Below are 21,948 nucleotides of genomic sequence, written 5' to 3' on the forward strand. Positions count from 1 at the left end.
AAGGGAATGGAAAACCATGTCAGTATTCTTGCCTTGACAACCCCGTGATCAATATGAAAAGGCAAAAAGATAGGACACTGAAAGATGAACTCTCCAGGTTGGTAGGTGCCCAATATGCTACTGAAGATTAGTGGAGCAGTTACTCTAGAAAGAATGAAGAGACGGAGCCAAAGCAAAAACAATGCCCTGTTATGGATGTCACTGGTGATGGAAGTAAAGATGCTGTAAAGAGTAATATTGCATAGGAGCCTGGAATGTTAGGTCCATGAATCAAGGCAAAGTGGAAGTGGTCAAACAAGAAATGGCAAGAGTGAACATCAACATATTAGAAATCAGGGAACTAAAATGGACTGGAATGGGTGAATTTTACTCAGATGACCATTATATCTACTACTGTGGGCAAGAATCCCCTAGAAGAAATGAAGTAGCCATCATAGTAAACAAAAGAGTCCAAAATGCAGTACTTGGATGCAATCTCAAAAACGATAGAATGATCTCTGTTCATTTCCAAGGCAAACCATTCAATATCACAGTAATCCAAGGCTATGCCCCAACCAGTAATGCTGAAGAAGCTGAAGTTGAATGGTTCTATGAAGACCTACAAGACCTTCTAGAACTGACACCCAAAAAAGATGTCCTTTTCTTTATAGGGGACTGGAATGCAAAAGTAGGAAGTCAAGAGATACCTGGAGTAACAGGCAAATTTGGCCTTGGAATGCAAAATGAAGTAGGTCAAAGGCTAACAGAGTTTTGTGAACAGAATGCTCTGGTCATAGGCTCACATGAACAAATATTAAAGCTCTGCCAGTCAGACCTCTTCTCCATTATCCACAAATGTCTGCAACATTTCATTTTTAAAGTTAAAACTGATTTAAAATTAGAGATGCACAAAAGTATCAAGACCATACCCAAGAAAAAGAAATGCAGAAAGGCAAAATGGTTGTCTGAGGAGGCTTTACAAACAACTGAGAAAAAAGAAGCGAAAGGCAAAGGAGAAAAGGAAAGATATAGGCATCTGAATGAAGAGTTCCAAAGAAGAGCAGAGAGATAAGAAAGCCTTCCTCAGTGATCAATGCAAAGAAATAGAGGAAAACAATAGAATGGGAAACACTAGAGATCTCTTCAAGAAAATTCGAGATACTAAGGGAACATTTCATGCAAAGATGAGCTCAACAAAGGATCAAAATGGTATCAACCTAACAGAAGCAGAAGATATTAAGAAGAGGTGGCAAGAATACACAGAACAACTATACAAAAAAGATCTTCATGACCCAAATAACCACGATAGTGTGATCACTCACCTAGAGCCAGACATCCTAGAATGCGAAGTTAAGTGGTCCTTAGGAAGCATCACTATGAATAAAGCTAGTGGAGGTGATGGAATTCTAGTTGAGCTATTTCAAATCCTGAAAGATGATGCTGTGAAAGTGCTGCACTCAATATGCCAGCAAATATGGAAAACTCAGCAGTGGCCACAAGACTGGAAAAAGTCAGTTTTCATTCCAATTCCAAAAAATGGCAATGCCAAAGAATGCTCAAACTACCACACAATTGCACTCACCTCACATGCTAGCAAAGTAATGCTCAAAATTCTCCAAGCCAGGCTTCAACAGTATGTGAACCTTGAACTTCCAGATATTCAAGCTGGATTTAGAAAAGGCAGAGGAACCAGAGATCAAATTGCCAATATCTGTTGTATAGTTAAAAAAAGTAAGAGAGTTCCAGAAAAACACCTACTTTTGCTTTATTGATTACGCCAAAGCCTTTGACTGTGTGGATCATAACAAAATGGAAAATTCTGAAAGAGATGGGAAAACAAGACCGACTTACCTACCTCCTGAGAAATCTGTATGCAGGTTAAGAAGCAACAGTTAAACCCTGACATGCAAGAATAGACTGGTTCCAAATTGGGAAAGGAGTATGTCAAGGCTGTATATTGTCACCCTGCTTATTTAACTTATATGTAGAGTACATCATGAGAAATGCTGGGCTAGATGAAGCACAAGCTGGAATCAAGATAGTCAGGAGAAATATCAATAACCTCAGAAACACAGATGACACCACCCTTATGGCAGAAAGTGAAGAGGAACTAAGGAGCTTCTTGATGAAATTGAAAGAGGAGAGTTAAAAAGCTAGTTTAAAACTCAACATTCAGAAAACTAAGATCATGGCATCCGATCCCATCACTTCATGGCAAATAGATAGGGAAACAATGGAAACAGTGAGAGACTTTATTTTTTTGGTCTCCAAAATCACTGCAGATGGTGACTGCAGCCACAAAATTAAAAGGCACTTGCTCCTTGGAAGAAATGCTATGACCAACCCAGACAGCATATTAAAAAGCAGAGATATTACTTTGCTGACAAAGGTCTATCTAGTCAAAACTATGGTTTTTGCAGTAGTCATGTATACATGTGAGAGTTGGACTCTAAAGAAAGTTGAGAGCTGAAGAATTTATGCTTTTGAACTGTGGTGTTGGAGAAGACGCTTGTGAGTCCCTTGGATTGTGGGGAGATCCAACCAGTCCACCCTAAAGGAAATCAGTCCTGAATATTCATTGGAAGGACTGATGCTGAAGCTGAAACTCCAATACTTTGGCCACCTGATGTGAAGAAGTGACTCATTGGAAAAGCCCCTGATTCTGGGAAAGATTGAGGGCAAGTGGAGAAGGGGACAACAAAGGATGAGATGGTTGGATGGTATCACCGACTCGATGGACAAGCGATGGAGCATGTTCTGGGATTTGGTAATGGACAGGGAAGCCTGGTGTGCTGTAGTCCATGGGGTTGCAAGGAGTCAGACACAACTGAGCGACTGAACTGAACTGAAAAGTATCTAAATTCTAGCCAAGATCATGTTATTTTTGGCCACCTGTAGCTAAATAACAAGCAAACTAATTTTGACTCTATTTTGTAAAGTCAAAGGAAAAATATTGCACATTCTAGTAAAGAACTTCTATGCCAAGTTTAAGCCTGGATCCAATGTTAAAACTAACTTATAACTCCCTCAAATGTAGAAGTTTGCTAGAACCTTAACATTACTGTGCTGCTAATTGCTTACTGTTTCATTTACTTACATTACTGGTACTGAAGCTAGAGGAAACTGAATGTGGCTGTTTAAGACATAAGAAACTATGTACTGTATTTTCTATGTAGTTTACTCTTTTGAGAAAAGTGATGATTTTTACCTAAGAAATGAAGAAGGTGACCTTCATGGCCACTCAAAATGTTGCAGTGCTAAATAGTACACCCAATAGTGTGTGATGCAGAACTTTAAAAACAATGAGTGTTTTTCAGTATTTAAAACTTTGCTCTGAACATGTCAGAGCTTTACAGATGAGATATATCGTCCAGGATCCCAAACTTCAAAGGCCTAAAAAATAAATTGCAAACTAGCAAACTTTTGGTTTTTGTTTTACTTCCATTATTTTTGTAACCTTTCCTTTTAAGCACACTTTTTGCTTTTTCCATTTGCAGATAAAGTTAGTAGTACTGAAATAATTCATTTTAAAATAAATTTGAAATGGGTTGAGCTTTCTGTGAGTTGTACCAAATGACATAAAACTGTGAGTTTCAGAGATTTTATATTTTCTCCTACCTTGTCATAATATTTTGACATCTTCTAGTGAGCTTCAAGTTGAAAAATGTACCTGGACTATTATTGATTAATAGAAAAACAATGATCCTGTAAACTGCAGGGAATACTTCTGTCTTTTACTTTTTCAGTCATTTAATTTTCTACTCAAAGATAAATCTGACTAGCATCTTTTTCTCTTCTATGATGAGCCTAATCTTTTTTTTTAAAGTTTGAGAGTGGTAGTCATTCAGTTGTGCTGGATACTCTGTGACCCCCTAGACTGTAGCCTGTCTGGCTCCTCTGTCCATGGGATCGCCCAGGCAAGAATTTTCACTCCAATTTCACTGGAGTGAATTGCCATTTCCTTCTCCAGGAGATCTTCCCAACCCAAGAATTGAACCCTGATCTCCTGAATTGCAGGCAGATCCTTTATTGCCTGAGACACCAGGGAGACCTATCTTTTTATTAAGAATGGCATTAAAATGATAAATTATGTCAGTGATTCCTTTGAAAATTATTTTACCATGATGAAGTTGCTTTCAGGTATTGATCAAATTTTATTTGCAATTGGTAGTGCAATAAAAATGACAGTTCTTGGGTGTGTGTGTGACTTAAATGATCTGGGTTATTTTATTAAATACCATGCATTATATGTTGTTTAGTTGCTAAGTCATGTCTGATTCTTTGCAGCCCCATGGACTGTAGCCCTCCAGGTTCCTCTGTCTTCCACTGCTTCCCAGAGTTTGTTCAAACTCATGTCCATTGAGTTGATGATACTACCCAACCATCTCATCATCTGTCGCCCCCTTCTCCTGCCCTCAGTCTTTCCCAGTATCAGGGTTTTTCCCATTGGATGTATTGGACCTTATTTTCTACCAGGCAGAAGTCAAGAATAGATAAAGATAGAATTTGACATTTCTGTTTTATAGAATACTCTAATTTAGGTAACAAAAATGTGAGAGGTACTGACTAAGCTGACAGGAGGAGAGTGGTGACGCTGCTGCTGCTGCTGCTGCTGCGTCGCTTCAGTCGTATCCGACTCTGTGCAACCCCATAGACGGCAGCCCACCAAGCTCCCCCGTCCCGGGGATTCTCCAGGCAAGAACACTGGAGTGGGTTGCCATTTCCTTCTCCAATGCATGAAAGTGAAAAGTGAAAGTGAAGTCGCTCAGTCGTGCCTGACTCCTAGCGACCCCATAGACTGCAGCCCACCAGGCCCCTCGGTCCATGGGATTTTCCAGGCAAGAGTATTGGAGTGGGGTGCCATTGCCTTCTCTGAGTGGTGACATTAGGAGGTCATCAGTTCAGTTCAGTTCAGTCACTCAGTCGTGTCCGACTCTTTGCGACCCCATGAATCGCAGCACACCAGGCCTCCCTGTCCATCACCAACTCCCAGAGTTCACTCAGACTCACGTCCATCGAGTCAGTGATGCCATCCAGCCATCTCATCCTCTGGTATCCCCTTCTCCTCCTGCCCCCAATCCCTCCCAGCATTAGAGTCTTTTCCAATGAGTCAACTCTTCGCATGAGGTGGCCAAAGTACTGGAGTTTCAGCTTTAGCATCATTCCTTCCACAGAAATCCCAGGGCTGATCTCCTTCAGAATGGACTGGTTGGATCTCCTTGCAGTCCAAGGGACTCTCAAGAGTCTTCTCCAACACCACAGTTCAAAAGCATCAATTCTTCAGTGCTCAGCCTTCTTCACAGTCCAACTCTCACATCCATACATGACCACAGGAAAAACCATAGCCTTGACTAGACGGACCTTTGTTGGCATAATAATGTCTCTGCTTTTGAATATGCTATCTAAGTTGGACATAACTTTCCTTCCAAGGAGTAAGCGTCTTTTAATTTCATGGCTGTAGTCACCATCTGCAGTGATTTTGGAGCCCCCGAAAATAAAGTCTGACACTGTTTCCACTGTTTCTCCATCTATTTCCCACGAAGTGATCCCTGTAAAAGGAGAAACAGGGAGGGACGCAGATTCCTGTATTAGGAACGAAGTGATAGAGAGTCTCAGAGGCAAAGATCCCTTTTTGGGATTTTTTGAATTTGTCCCACAGATCCTGAGAGCAACTTGAGATCATTCTTCAGGACTGGAGCCTGGGAACCAAATGCTTCAATTTTCTATATATATAAATCACCACCCTTCCATCTCTTCCACATTCTAAAAACTGTTGTTATATTATGAGGAAATTAAAAAAGATCCCTCTCCCTCCCTTGGGAGAGTGAAAGAGAAGGAAACCAAGGGAAGCCATGGAGTGACACAGAAAGAAAAAACAAACCAAACCAAGGCACAGACTAACAAATTGCAGCCTTCCGATACATTTTGGAGTTTTTCCTTCATGTGTTAACCCTCTGTAGACTGTTCTTTTCTTGGACCTACTTGAGCAAGGCTTCTGAATCATGCAGTCCCAAAGAAAACAAAAAAGGAGTGCCTAATGAATAAACACTTTGATTGATTAACATTCACAGCCCTGAGGATTGCAGCCCAGCAACTCAAGCTGTATTTCACATGCAGACGAATGTAAACTTCTCTTTCATTCAGTGGCCGTAATTTCTGGGAAAACACAGATCCTCTCACAGGTTGAGAGAAGCACAGAATCTACAGGTTTTGAGGGCCCCAGCTGCAGTTTTTTAATTTCAATGAAGATACCTGAAAATAATTCAGGGTACCTTAAAAAACTCAAATAATTTCCTAATAGGTTAACTATGTTGTTGTTCAGTCACTCAGTCGTGTTTGATTCTGACAGCCCCATGGACTGCTGCACACCAGGCTTCTCTGTCCTTCACTGTCTCCCAGAGTTTGCTCGAACTCATGTCCATTGAGTCAATAATGCCATCCAACCATCTCATCCTCTGTTGCCTTCTTCTCCCCCTGCCCTCAATCTTTCCCAGCATCAAGGTCTTTTCCAATGAGTTGGCTCTTTACATCAGGTGGATAAAGTGTTGAAGCTTCAGCTTCAGCATCAGTCCTTCCAATGAATCTTCAGGGTTGATTTCCTTTAGGATTGACTGGTTTGATCTCCTTGCTGCCCAAGGGACTCTCAAGAGGCTTCTCCAGCACCACAGTTTGAGCAATTCTTTGGTGCTCAGCTTTCTTTATGGTCCAACTCTCACATCCATAAATGACTACTGAAAAAACTATAGCTTTGCATATATGGACCTTTGTCGACAAAGTGATGTCTCTGCTTTTTAATATGCTGTCTAGGTTTGTCACAGCTTTTCTTCCAAAGAGCAAGCGTCTTTTAATTTCAGGGCTGCAGTCACAATTTTCAGTGATTTTGGAACCCAAGAAAATAAAGCTTGTCACTGTTTCCATTTTTTCCCCATCTATTTTCCATGAAGTGGTGAGACTGGATGATGATCTAACTATGAGCTAATAATCAAAGGAAAAAAAATCTGTTTTTTTGTGACATCATGAATATTCATTAGAAGGACTGATGCTGAAGCTGAAGCGCCAACATTTTGGCCACCTGATGCGAAGAGCCAACTCATCAGAAAAGACCCTGATGCTGGGAAAGATTGAAGGTAGGAGGAAAAGGAGACGACAGAAGACGAGATGGTTGGATGGCATCACTAGCTCAATGGACATGCGTTTGAGTGAACTCTGGGAGATGGTAAAGGACAGGGAAGCCTGGCACACTGCGGTCTCAGATCAGATCAGATCAGATCAGTCACTCAGTCGTGTCCGACTCTTTGCGACCCCATGAATCGCAGCACGCCAGGCCTCCCTGTCCATCACCAACTCCTGGAGTTCACTGAGACCCACGTCCATTGAGTCAGTGATGCCATGCAGCCATCTCATCCTCTGTCGTCCCCTTCTCCTCTTGCCCCCACTCCCTCCCAGCATCAGAGTCTTTTCCAATGAGTCAACTCTTCGCATGAGGTGGCCAAAGTACTGGAGTTTCAGCTTTAGCATCATTCCTTCCAAAGAACACCCAGGACTGATCTCCTTCAGAATGGACTGGTTGGATCTCCTTGCAGTCTAGGGGGTTGCAAAGAGTCAGACACTACTGAGTGACTGAATGACAACAACAAAAATTGCAGACCCAAATGTCATCGACTTAAATATTTTAAAAGATGGCACAAAGTATAAATTAGTGCCCTTTTGAGCCAATATCTTTCTAGACTCTTTCTGCAAAAAGGATAACAAGTGTAAGTCGTGCAATACCACCAAGATATTCATTGTTCTGTTCTTTCTTTTTTTTTTTTTTTCTAATTTTATTTTATTTTTAAACTTAACATAATTGTATTAGTTTTGCCAAATATCAAAATGAATCCGCCACAGGTATACATGTGTTCCCCATCCTGAACCCTCCTCCCTCCTCCCTCCCCATACCATCCCTCTGGGTCGTCCCAGTGCACTAGCCCCAAGCATCCAGTATCGTGCATCGAACCTGGACTGGCAACTCGTTTCTTACATGATATTTTACATGTTTCAATGCCATTCTGCCAAATCTTCCCACCCTCTCCCTCTCCCACAGAGTCCATAAGACTGTTCTATACATCTGTGTCTCTTTTGCTGTCTCGTACACCAGGTTATTGTTACCATCTTTCTAAATTCCATATATATGCATTAGTATACTGTATTTATGTTTTTCCTTCTGGCTTACTTCACTCTGTATAATAGGCTCCAGTTTCATCCACCTCATTAGAACTGATTCAAATGTATTCTTTTTAATGGCTGAGTAATACTCCATTGTGTATATGTACCACAGCTTTCTTATCCATTCATCTGCTGATGGACATCTAGGTTGCTTCCATGTCCTGGCTATTATAAACAGTGCTGCGATGAACATTGGGGTACACGTGTCTCTTTCCCTTTGGTTTCCTCAGTGTGTATGCCCAGCAGTGGGATTGCTGGATCATAAGGCAGTTCTATTTCCAGTTTTTAAAGGAATCTCCACACTGTTCTCCATAGTGGCTGTACTAGTTTGCATTCCCACCAACAGTGTAAGAGGGTTCCCTTTTCTCCATACCCTCTCCAGCATTTATTATTTGTAGACTTTTGGATGGCAGCCATTCTGACTGGTGTGAAATGGTACCTCATAGTGGTTTTGATTTGCATTTCTCTGATAATGAGTGATGTTGAGCATCTTTTCATGTGTTTGTTAGCCATCTGTATGTCTTCTTTGGAGAAATGTCTATTTAGGTCTTTGGCCCATTTTTTGATTGGGTCGTTTATTTTTCTGGAGTTGAGCTGTAGGAGTTGCTTGTATATTTTTGAGATTAGTTGTTTGTTGGTTGTTTCATTTGCTATTATTTTCTCCCATTCTGAAGGCTGTCTTTTCACCTTGCTAATAGTTTCCTTTGATGTGCAGAAGCTTTTAAGGTTAATTAGGTCCCATTTGTTTATTTTTGCTTTTATTTCCAATATTCTGGGAGGTGGGTCATAGAGGATCCTGCTGTGATGTATGTCGGAGAGTGTTTTGCCTATGTTCTTGTCTAGGAGAACACATTAAAAAGATCATACACCATGACCAAGTGGGCTTTATCCCAGGGATGCAAGGATTCTTCAGTATCCGCAAATCAATCAATGTAATACACCACATTAACAAATTGAAAAATAAAAACCATATGATTATCTCAATAGATGCATAGAAAGCCTTTGACAAAATTCAACATCCATTTATGATAAAAACTCTCCAGAAAGAAGGAATAGAAGGAACATACCTCAACATAATAAAAGCTATATATGACAAACCCACAGCAAACATTATCCTCAATGGGGAAAAATTGAAAGCATTTCCTCTAAAGTCAGGAACAAGACAAGGCTGCCCACTTTCACCATTACTATTCAACATAGTTTTGGAAGTTTTGGCCACAGCAATCAGAGCAGAAAAAGAAATAAAAGGAATCCAAATAGGAAAAGAAGAAGTAAAACTCTCACTATTTGCAGATGACATGATCCTCTACATGGAAAACCCTAAAGATTCCACCAGAAAATTACTAGAAATAATCAATGACTATAGTAAAGTTGCAGGATATAAAATCAACACACAGAAATCCCTTGCATTCCTATACACTAATAATGAGAAAACAGAAAGAGAAATTAAGGAAACAATTCCATTCACCATTGTTCTGTTCTTTCAAACAAAAGGAACCAAGTAATTGCAGGTTTTAAAACTTGTGAATTGCTTATCAATGTCTGAAGCAAGGAAACATGCAACAATTCCTTTTGAGTATTTTTAAAATAAATATGTATAAAAATAAAAAATAGGTACAAAATATTTAGAGCTATACTTCAAAATATTTAACCTGAAGGTTCAGTTTGGAGGTATGGTCCTGCTTATGAAGTGTTGACCAGCACTGGAACTCTGGTAAGTGGTTATGGGGACCTTCTTCTTTTTTTAAATTTATTTTTATTTTTGACTGTGTCAGGTCTTTGTGGTGAGTGAGCTTCTCTCTAGTTGAGCTGTGCAGGCTCAATAGTTGAGGAGGCATAGGCTTAGTTGCCCCACGGCATGTGGGATCTTAGTTCCTTGACCAGGGATTGAACCTTTGTAAGGTTCAGTTGTAAGGTGGATTCTTATCTGGGAAGTCCCCTCATGGAGGCCTTCTGCTCCTGGGCAATTGTTTTCCTTCTCGTGCCCTTGAGGCTAACTGTGGTAGAGAGGCTTATCCCCCTCACCAGCCCACTCCAAATCACAGAGTCAGCTAAAGACAGTATTTCTCATCCCTCAGCCTTGAATTCTGTTTTCACCCCTGAAGCTGACTGCAGGTCATTATTACTACCCCATCAAATGCTCTCTCACCCCAGGCTGCTGCAGTCTTGCATTACCTCAGACCTGTGCACTGCAGGATATCTGTACAATGAGAGCAGCTAGATACATGTATCAGCACAAAAGGAGGAAATATCTGCATGCTAAGGTTTTGTTTAGAAGCTTGAAGGAAGGCAATCCCATGCCTGTCCCTCAGTTACAGAGAAGAAATGGTTCTCCATCTTTTACAAGGAAGATTTTGGGGTCAAAATTCTAGCAGAGGGCTGCGGATAAGCCTGTAGAGCTGTTGTCCCGAAGCTGTATTTGAATAGCAGGTCCACTGATTTTCTCTTAGGTTGTGTTTTCATGTGTGGATTTGAGACACGGATGTGTTGGAGCTAGCTTTCGCGAACTAGCAAGACCCCTGGGCACTTCCCTTCCCAGATAGGCCATCAGTTGGTAGCCCGAAATTGGCCAAGGTGGTTGTATTTATGCCTTTATACCATGGATGCTGGCAGACGCTATCAGTCAGGGCCCCTGTCTCTCCTCTAGCCAACCCCAGCCGGATTTGGGGATATTGACGGTTGATTGGAGCAGAGCTGCTAAAGCCATTCTAGGTCGATGCCTTGGTGGCACATATGTCTTAAGCACTTCCTAAAATGTAGACCTTGTTTCTTTCATTTTTCTCCTTTGTTCTGATCTTCATTTTGCTTTTGGTTTCCTCTCCAGACTAATCCGCCTCTCGCTCTCCAGCTTTCACTATTCTGCTTCTCTCATAAAGTCGGCTGCCTCCTGAATCTCTTCCCAGAAAATTCCCCAGTTTTTTGCCTTGTCTCAGTTTGGCAGGCGTCTAAACCTGCACCTTTACACCTGCATCCCTCTTGTTAAATGTGGGAGAATATTTTCCTTTCATGTGCTCTCCAACACAGGAATATGTAGTAGAGACTAAATAATGTAGATTTTAATGCCAAGTGCGATGATGCAAGTGGGGATGAGAGTCAACTTACAGGAAGAAGAAGTTGGTACCACATAGGTGTGGTGTTACATGTGCTTTGTTTGTTTGTTTTTTGTCCTTATATGTAATCCAAATTTTTCACTATGAAATGAGATTGACCAAAAGAAATGTGACCACTGTAGATACCTTAAATAAAAGAAGATAGTGAGAACCAAAGTGAACATTGGTTTGTTAGCTTTAGAAAACTCATTGGCAAATGTGGTTTAGAAAAGGATGTTAATTACAGTAGAATAATATCCAGCCTTTACAAGGAATGAAGTTCTCATACATATTATTAATACAATATGGATGAATCTTAGAGCAAGCCAGGCACAAAAGGACAATATTATAGGAAACATATAAAGAGAGATAGTAGATTAATTTTCATCAGGAGCTGGAGAGAGGGGTAATGGAAAGTTATTGTTTGATGGGTACAGAGTTTCTGTTTGGGATAATGGAAAGTTTTAGAAATAGTGATAATGGTACAGAAAATTGTGAATAATTAATGCCACTAAATTGTGTTCTTAAATATTGTTAAAATAGCATATTTGTGTTATATTTATTTTACCACAATAGAAAAATAACTTAATTGGAAAAAAAAAAGAAAGTGGTGTTATTTCTAGATACCACCTGGGTCCTCTTTCATTATTCTTTATCTCAGTGACTGGACCTACATTGCCAAATAAATTTGGATGACTAATAAAAAGCATTCAGCAAAATACCCTATTAAGTGTGATATATATTTGGAAGCTTTCAAAATTACAGGCCAGTAGTTCTCAATCTGTAATCTCTGACCAGCAACATCAGCATCATGTGGAAATTTGTTAGAAATGTAAATTCTCTGTCTGCATCTCAGGTCTACTAAATCATGATCTCTGATGGAGCTCGGGCCCTGTGATTTGTGTTTTTCACAAGCCCTCCAGGTGATGGATGCTTGCTGGCTTTGAGAACTAGGTTTTCAGGCTGTGACCACAGAACTGACTGCCAATGAGGTGGTGTCTTTTTGTCTGAAGTAGAACATGGGATTTGGAGTAACAAGATGTGCAGAAGTCTTGATGATAAAATGCATGAGAATTTACTATTTATGTGACCTCGGGCAAGCTACTAAGTTTTCTCATTTATACAGATGTTTTCTCATCCATTAAGTGGGGATAATATCAGTACTTAATTCAAAAGGTATTTATATGAAAACATAAAATTATGCATTATTATTCATTTAATATTAATAATAACAGTATTAACAATAGCAATATATAGGAGGATGTTGGGTTAGGCTGTTAGGAAAGGACATTATTTAATATATTATCTGTGGGTCTCCAGTTGAAGAAAGGAAGAGAGAAGTTTCTTTTAAATTTTAACGACAGAGAGACTTCCCTGGTGGTCCAGTGGCTAAGACTCCGCATTCCCAATGCCGGTGGCCCAGGTTCAATCCCTGGTCAGGGAGCTAGATCCCACATACCACAACTAAGAGTTTGCATACTGCAGCTAAAGATTGAAGACGTAGCATGTCACAACAAAGACTGAAGATCCTGTGGGCGAAAACTAAGACCCATTGCAGCCAAATAAATAAATAAAAATAAATAAAAAAATAACTATTTAAAATGTTTAATGACTGGAAAAATGACTTATTTATCTGCAAGAAATAAGTGCCCCTGTTTGTTTCTGCTAATGAGAATTATATAATTTTTCATGTGTTCATTTTTAGTTTGGTTGATAGGATACTCAGGGCCAAATTTGATACTCAGTCCCATCAATTACTTAAGACTTTTTGTGTAATATGTACTTATTTTCATTTTTATATGTGGTTCTATTTTTAAAATTCATCCAATTTTATTTGTTGCTAAGTCATTTCTGACTCTTTGTGACCCCATGAACTGCAGCATGCCAGGCTTCCCTGTCCTTCACTATCTCCCAGAGTTTGTTCAAATGCCCATTGAGTCATTGATGCTATCTAACTATCTTATCCTCTGTTGTCCCCTTCTCCTCCTGCCCTCAATCATTCTCAGCATCTGGATCTTTTCCAGTGAGTCAGTTCTTTGCATCAGGTGGCCAAATTACTGAAGCTCCAGCTTCAGCATCAGTCCTTCCAATGAATATTCAGGGTTGATTTCCCTTAGGATCGACTGGTTTAATCTCCATCCAGTCCAAGGGACTCTCAAGATATGTCCCCAATTATAACTTCCTTTACACTTACTTTTTCTTTTGCCTTAGTAAAAAATGGAAGATAGAAAGAAGGAAAATACCTATCACTTGATTTAGTAAAATTACTTAAGAATGCTAGGAATACCAGGAAAGTCTCCATATTGAAAGAATTCTTCTGTGTTCTTTCTGTGGTCATAAGATTTCTCAGGCTTAGCCTCTCCTCTGCATAATGAATAATGATTTTCCAGTACCATGTAGTGAAAAGAGCCCTAGCCAGTATTTAGGAAAACCAACCATATGCCTCTGTCACATTGGACATGCTATATGTTCACTTCCCTCATCTCTTGAATAGATTATGAAGATCAAATAAGAAAATCTATGTAAAAATGCTTGGTAAATAACAAAACTATGCACAAGTTGAAGCTGATGTATATAAAATTTTTATCACATAGATACCATTTGTTAAATAAGTGAGTAAACAATGAACGAATGGATTCTTCATCTGCCTTTTTCTCCTTCTCTCTCTTTCATTTGTCATGCCCAAATGTATTGGCTTCTAGAACATAGTTTAGGACAATGTTTTAATAAATGAAATTCATTTTGTCATTAAGAACATTGTGTTCATTTCATGTAGATATCACCTCAAATGGAAATTGATATTTTTAAGTACCTAAGACAAATGTAATTGTTGTTATACATATTATTACTGAGTCACTTGATGTCATTTAATGGCTCATACTTGTTTTTATTTTCTTCATATTCAGTTGCAGATATGGCAGTCTTCTCAATTTCATGAGAATATTTTGTTGACCTTAACATTTATCGGTTTTGTGAATTAGGAATGATAGCATGACATATTATTAATGAAATCTTGGGATGCATTTCAACAGTCTAGCAAAATGTCATCTTTCACCCAGCAGAAGACTGACTCAAGAGAAATGCTCAAAATTGACAAAATAAGGTAGGGGAGAGAGAATATATTTTAGCAGAGAAGTTAATTACAAATTTATTTATTTGTATTTATAGTCAGTCACTTCATATAGTCAAACAATTTGAAAACAATATGAAATTGAGTTAAAGTTACTTCTATATGAAGTAAGTAGACATTATTAAATAGTGATACTAATGACATTAATAGCTATTTGACATTATTAAGAGGCACTGTATAATGCAGAAAATTACCCTCTGCTGGGAGATATCACAATTAGTCCAGTTTGCAAAGGAAGCCCTGAGACTTGAGAATTTACATAATCTGCTCAAGCCTCACAGTAGTGGGTTGTTCAGCTAAAATATGAACTGAGACTGTCTGCCTTTAAATCCTATATTTATTACCATTTGCTACCCTATGGGTTATTGTACACTATTTTAGCACTATTTTTGATAACAACAGATGGATATATGGGAAAACTAAACCAACCCCCCAAAAAAAGACTCCAAAATAAAGCCAAAAACAAATTAAAAAAAGCAGAACCCCCAAAAATAAAAAATCCCCACAAACCCAAACCTATTAACAAATGTTATTGATACATTTATTAGTCTTCTATGCCATAGTCCTAATATATTTTTGTAAAGCACTGCCATGCCATTTAACAGACATTGGCAGGAAAAGTCCTCTTGTGGCATTAATTCCATGCAACCATAAAAAGAATCCTTGCTAAATGCCAGCAAATGAGGTGGTAATAACTTCAAACTTCTTTACTCAGCAGGGAGATGCTCAGCAGGGGTAAAAAAAAGATCTGCTTTCCATCTCAAATTTTTCAGTGTAAAACAATGATATGAGGTTCAAGTGTTCTTCATGACCCCTTTAAGTTGAGGATGTATTAACATGCGAGTTAAGATGTAGCAGTTTCACAAAAATGATCTATTTTCAAAGTTTAGCATTCAGACTCCACAGCGTGACTGCCAGTGTTTCTTTAGCTGCTCGATGGGAGAGACCTTGCGCTCCTTCCCACACACCTGTGTTTACATTGAGGCCTTGGCAGCACATGACCCCGCAGCCATCCCTCACAGCACTCGGTTTGCCTTCAGCCATGGCAAGCCGCACTGTCCCTGCACTCTCACTGGCTAGCACTGTTAGAATGTTGACTTAGGAGTCCTAAGCTTGGAATTTAATATAAATCAGTTTGTTGAATTTCACTCATTTTAGAATGTTACACAGATATTTTCTTAAATCCTAAACTGGAATTGATTATGTCGTGTAAATACTGTGGAACTTTAAAAAGGGAATGGGGGCGTTGTTTTCATGTAACTTTTTTGCTTTATATGGACTTAAGATATTTCTCCCCATTTGCATCTCTTGGAAAATAGGGATCATGGGCTTAAAATGAGTTGGTTATTTAGCAAAATATATAGCAAGAGAGGAGGGGGATAATATTTCTTTGAGGCTTCTTAGGTTTCAGGTACAAGATATTAAGGCAAAAGAAATCTAAAACAATACAACTTTGAAGTGATGGTTTAAGTTTTTAGATGCTGCTTTTCATGAAAAAATTGATGCATAATTAATCTTTTCATCAAAGTATATGACATTGCTTTTAGAGCCTAATGAATGAATAGTACGTAGAATGCATTGACCTCTAGATTTCTCAGGAAATAGCAGGTACTGTGGCTATATTCAACTACATGAGAGTGACTGATGTGATTAATTGATTCTTGAAAACTATGCTTTCCTAAAGTTCATTCCTGAAGAAGATAATCAGTTCCTGCCCACAAGGAACTTAACATTGTTTAGGGGTTAGAGATAAGCAAATAGATGGTTACAAAAAGAATATATAAGAGAATTGCAGAATCCACAGGAAGCTCCTCTAATCAAAATGCTGTGAGGTCAGGGAAGCCTGAGCAAAGAGGGGCTAGCCAGGTAAGGCTCTGGGTAAAGAATATTCTAGGCAGAAGGTAGAGATGTGTGAATTCCCAAAACCAGAAACAGATTTCTACAAAACAAATTCCATAAAATGGGTCTAAGGCCAGTATCATTAATCCTTTGGAAAGGGATATAAGGTTTAACTTATTTATAATTTCTGATAGGTTTAAATCATCCCATCTTTAAAAAAGAATCTAAGGTGCTATTTCTTTAGGGAGGTGAACTGTTTCTCATGGAATATCTCTTTTATTTATATATTTTCTGCCCTTTTGGAGTAAAATGGAAAGGTCCCCGCTTGTTCAAAAAAATTAGAAATTTTGTTTCAGTCAGTGAACTACTAAAAAGAGGTTGGTTATAAGCTATGTTAGAACCAAAAATTTTTTGCTATTAAAATTTTTATAGTATTAAAAGATTTTATTATAAATCATTTTTTTTTACTACTTAAAATATATTTTGACCATTTAAAGTTATGATTTTAAAATGGAAGTTTAATTAAATGAATAAATTTAAAATATAAATTTAATTAAATTAATGAATATTTTGAAATCAAAGTTGAAATTTAATGAACAAGTTCTGGGGATCTCAGGTACAGTATAGTGATTACATTTTGTGATACTGTATTGCATACTAGCAAGTTGCTGTGAGAGTAGATCTTAAATGTTCTCACTATAATATAGTGGAAATATGTGATATAATGCAGGTGTTAGCTAACACTGTAGTGGTAATCATTTTGCAATATCAAGTATATTAAATCAACATGTTATATACCTTAAACTTACACAATGTTAGTATTCAGTTATATCTCAATATAGCTGGAAAAACATTTAACTTTTCACCACATTGTGGCTGTCTCAAGTTTCTCCAATTTTATATTATCACTATTTTCATTAAGCAAAGGAACATGCTGAGTACTGACAGTAGGAAAAATGTGTTTATTTGAACAATAATGTTTGAGTACCTAATTTATCTGATAAATATTATTTTATTATATATACATTTAACTTACTGAATTATAAATCTTTTCCAAAAGCTGAGAAGTGAGGTTACTGACTTAATAAATAATACTCCTTATTTTAAAAATGGAAATAAGAAAGTGATTGTAATTAGAAAAATGTTTTCTATCTAAAAATTTCCTGCTGCTGCTGCTGCTAAGTCGCTTCAGTCGTGTCCAACTCTGTGCGACCCCATAGATGGCAACCTATCAGGCTCCCCTGTTCCTGTGATTCTCCAGGCATGAACACTGGAGTTGGTTGCCATTTCCTTCTCCAATGCATGAAAGTGAAAAGTGAAAGTGAAGTTGCTCAGTCATGTCCGACTCTTAGCGACCCCATGGACTGCAGCTTACCAGGCTCCTCTGTCCATGGGACTCTCCAGGCAAGAGTACTGGAGTGGGGTGCCATTGCCTTCTCCAATAAATTTCCTAGATGGGGCAATAAATTTAAAGTCAGTTTCTGAATACTTAAGGTTAATAAGGTATTAAATAATTCCCTTTTCATCTATAAAAAACAAACAATCTGAGACAAATTCACATTTCTTCTTTGACATGGTAGGGTGGGATGAAGAATATATGTATTCAAATTGAATTTAAAACCATTTTCTGATGGCCAGTTCAAGATGGCAGTTTAGGAAAATCCTGAAGACTTATCCCCTCCCGCAGACATACTAAATCTACATCTATGTTTTGAACAATTCCTTCTAAAAAAGACCTTAAAACTAGCTTAATGGTCCTCTCCAACAAAGGTTAAAAGGGTTACATCAAGGCAGTAGGAGAAGCAGAGATATCTCACAAGAATTCCACCCTTCCACAATCAGGAGGAAGTCTTACAAACACAGAGTTTCTTTCTGAAGAGCCAGGTGTTCATGCTCAATATCAAGCACCCCAACCCTTGGAACCTGCACCATAGGAGGAGCCCCCAAAAGGTATGGCTTTGAAAACAAACAGGACATATTAAAGAGGCCCACTGGGGTATAGGGTACAGATATTTCACCCCTAAAAGACTCACACATAGAGTCACTCACCCTGGGACCCAGCATAAAAACAGCAATTGGAAAAGCACATAGACCATATGTGAAGGAGATTCATTTGCTAATCTTAAAACATCTGTTGGAGGGGCAGGTGCCTATTGGCACCCTCTCTGGGAACAGAAGTGGCAGTGGGTGCCATTTCTGTGTTCTTCGTCTATCCTTCTAGCACCAGTGGGTGTGACCTGGTCCCAGACTCTCCTGCAGTCCCACAAAAGCTGGTGGGTGTGCCCCAGCTTCATGCTTAATCACGGACCTGCTAAAGTCAGCAGGAGCACACTCGCCCCACTCTCCTCTTGTTCAGTTAAAGTATGTGGGGTACACAATTCACACAGAGAAGTCTTGTTGAGCACCTGGCTCTGGTGGCATCAGGTTGTACACTTTTGGTCCCTGCAGAACTGAAAACAATCAGAGAGACAGTTCTTGTCAGGCTTTGCACAGACAGTAGACTTAAACACGTCCCCAGTCATCCTGTGAAAAAGGCCTACCGGAGCTTCAGCCAGAGCAATAGGCTTCAGGTTTTCCACATATCTAAAGGCTACCGACACCACCCTTGGCAGAAAGTGAAGAGGAACTAAAAATCCTCTTGATGAAAGTGAAAGTGGAGAGTGAAAAAGTTGACTTAAAGCTCAACATTCAGAAAACGAGGATCATGGCATCCGGTCCCATCACTTCATGGGAAATAGATGGGGAAACAGTGGAAACAGTGTCAGACTTTTTCTGGGCTCCAAAATCACTGCAGATGGTGATTGCAGCCATGAAATTAAAAGACGCTTACTCCTTGGAAGGAAAGTTATTACCAACCTAGATAGCATATTCAAAAGCAGAGACATTACTTTGCCCACAAAGGTTCGTCTAGTCAAGGCTAGGGTTTTTCCTGTGGTCATGTATGGATGTGAGAGTTGGATTGTGAAGAAGGCTGAGCACTGAAGAATTGATGCTTTTGAACTGTGGTGTTGCAGAAGACTCTTGAGAGTCCCTTGGACTGCAAAGAGATCCAACCAGTCCACTCTGAAGGAGATCAGCCCTGGGATTTCTGTGGAAGGAATGATACTAAAGCTGAAACTCCAATACTTTGGCCACCTCATGCGAAGAGTTGACTCATTGGAAAAGACTTTGATGCTGGGAGGGATTGTGGGCAAGAGGAGAAGGGGACGACAGAGGATGAGATGGCTGGATGGCATCACTGACTCGCTGGACGTGAGTCTGAGCGAACTCCGGGAGTTGGTGATGGACAGGGAGGCCTGGCATGCTGCGATTCATGGGGTCACAAAGAGTCGGACATGACTGAGCGACTGATCTGATCTGATCTGAAAGGCTACTGAGTTGCTCTGAGGTTATGTGGGCTGGAGGAACCATCTTTCCACTCTCCTATGGCCTTGCTGGAGAAGGAAATGGCAAGCCATTCCAGTATTCTTGCCTGGAGAATTCCATGGAGAGAAGAGCCTGGTGGGCTACAGTCCATGGGGTCACAAAGAGTCGGAGACGACTCAGTGACTAACACTTTGGCCTTGCTACAGCTTGCCAGTACTCCCAGAAAGGAGTTGATACACCTGCCTGGACCCCTGATTTTTGTACCTTTCTTCAAGAAGACACATCCAGATCACATGCTCAGGAGGCCAGCAGGGTTTATCTTTGAGGTTCCACAAGACAGCATGTGTGTATCTGCTTTAAAAGCTGCTGCCTGAGGGTCTGGCTTATCAGCCTGAAACGAGGTTCTAACTGAGATCTCTCTGTCTGGAATGCTAACAAGTCTTGGCACACCCTCAATAACTAGGACCTATCAAGAATAAATCAGGCTGCTTAAACAATCACAAAGGTTCAAGAGACAACTAAGAACTAGGGCAAGGTTGAATGATAAGGTTCATTTCTTACACAAGGCCACTTCTTCAAATAGGAGGGAAGGAGTCCTCCCCACCACCCCCAAGTATATAGAAGCAAACATGGAGAGTCAAACAAATGAGGAAACAGAGGAATATGTTCCAAATGAAACAATAAGATAAAATCCCAGGAAAAAAAAACCCTTAAATTAAATGCAGATAAATAATTTAGCTTATCCCTGGGATTTCTTTGGAAGAAATGATGCTAAAGCTGAAGCTCCAGTACTTTGGCCACCTCATGTAAAGAGTTGACTCATTGGAAAAGACCCTGATGCTGGGAGGGATTGGGGGCAGGAGGAGAAGGGGACTACAGAGGGTGAGATGGCTGGATGGCATCACTGACTTGCTGGACGTGAGTCTGAGTGAACTCCGGGAGTTGGTGATGGACAGGGAGGCCTGGCATGCTGCGATTCATGGGGTCGCAAAGAGTTGGACACAACTGAGTGACTGAACTGAACTGAAAGAGTTCAAAGTAATGGTCATAAAGATGAGACCTTCAACAAAGAGAAAATATAAGAAAGTAACAAATGGAGGTTGAAGTTGAATTACAGAATATAATAACTGTGCTGAAAAATATGCTAGAGGCGTTCATCAGAAGACCAGATGAACTAGCAGAAAGGATCGGGGACCTGGAAGGCTGGCCAGTGGAACTCATCCAAACAGAATAGCAAAAAAAGTGTTTAAAAGTGAAGGTATCTTAAGAGACCTATGAGACAACATGAAGCAGAACAACATTTACATTATAGGAATTCCAGAAGAAAGAGAGAAAGGGGGTAGAAAACTTATTTGAAGAAAATAATGGCTGAAAATTTCCCTAACATGGGAAGGAAATACAATCCAGATCCAGAAAGCCCAGAGAGTTCCAAGTAAGAGGAACCCAGAAAGATTTACACCAAGATGCATTATGATTAAAATGTCAGAGTTCAAGAGTGAATCTTAAAAGAGTAAGAAAAGAAAAAAAAAAACAAACACTTGTTATATACAAAAGAATCTCCCAATGACTCTTAGATTTTCAGCAGAAACTTTGTAAGCCAGAAAGGAGTGATGTGATATATTCAATGAGCTGAAAGGAAAAAATTTCAAACAAGAATAATCTGCCTTGTCAGATTATCATTCAGAATTGAAGGGAGATATTTTCCAGACAAGCAAAAAGTAAAGGTATTCATTACCACTAAACGGGCCTTGCAAGAAATGTTAAAGGGACTTCCTTAGGGTAAAAAATAAGGACACTAATTAGTATCAAGAAAACATATGTTTATGAATATCTCACTGGTAAAGGTAAATATGTAGTAAAGGTAGGGGATTGATTACTTATAGAGCTAGTACAAAGGTTAAAAGGCAAAAGTAATAAAAATAGCTGCAACTATAATAATGTTATATAGAATAAAAAGCTGTAATATGTGATATCAAAAACATAAAATGTGGGAGAAGAGTAAAAATATACAATTTTAGAATGTGTTCAAACTTAAATTGCCAAGAACTTAAAATAGAATGGTACTCACACACTCATACACACACACAAACATACACATACATGTATATGCATACATACATACATACATAGGCTATTAAGTATGAACCTCTTGGTAAATACAAATGAAAAATGGACAGTACATACCAAGAAATAATGAGAATGAGTTCTAAGCATAACACTAAAGAAGATCATCAAACTGTAAGGGAGGAGAACAAGAGAAGAATAAACAGAGAGGAACTACAAAACAGCCAGAAAACAATTAAGAGAAATGTAAATGGGCTTAATTCTCCAATCAAAGTA

The 21,948-nt window shown here is 39.2% G+C and overlaps 1 protein-coding gene and 1 non-coding gene across 4 annotated transcripts in view; both read left to right on the top strand.

The window, feature by feature from the left end:
* The window catches only part of CFAP299 (cilia and flagella associated protein 299), a 731,706-nt gene that overhangs the window by 110,233 nt on the left and 599,525 nt on the right, over positions 1 to 21,948 (top strand). The gene's annotated exons all lie outside the window — the stretch shown is intronic.
* On the top strand, positions 12,645 to 12,717 carry TRNAG-CCC (transfer RNA glycine (anticodon CCC)). Its single transcript has one exon. It is a non-coding gene; the product is annotated as a tRNA-Gly (tRNA).

Source organism: Bos indicus, chromosome 6, assembly GCF_029378745.1.
Source record: "Bos indicus isolate NIAB-ARS_2022 breed Sahiwal x Tharparkar chromosome 6, NIAB-ARS_B.indTharparkar_mat_pri_1.0, whole genome shotgun sequence".
NCBI classification, from domain to species: domain Eukaryota; kingdom Metazoa; phylum Chordata; class Mammalia; order Artiodactyla; family Bovidae; genus Bos; species Bos indicus.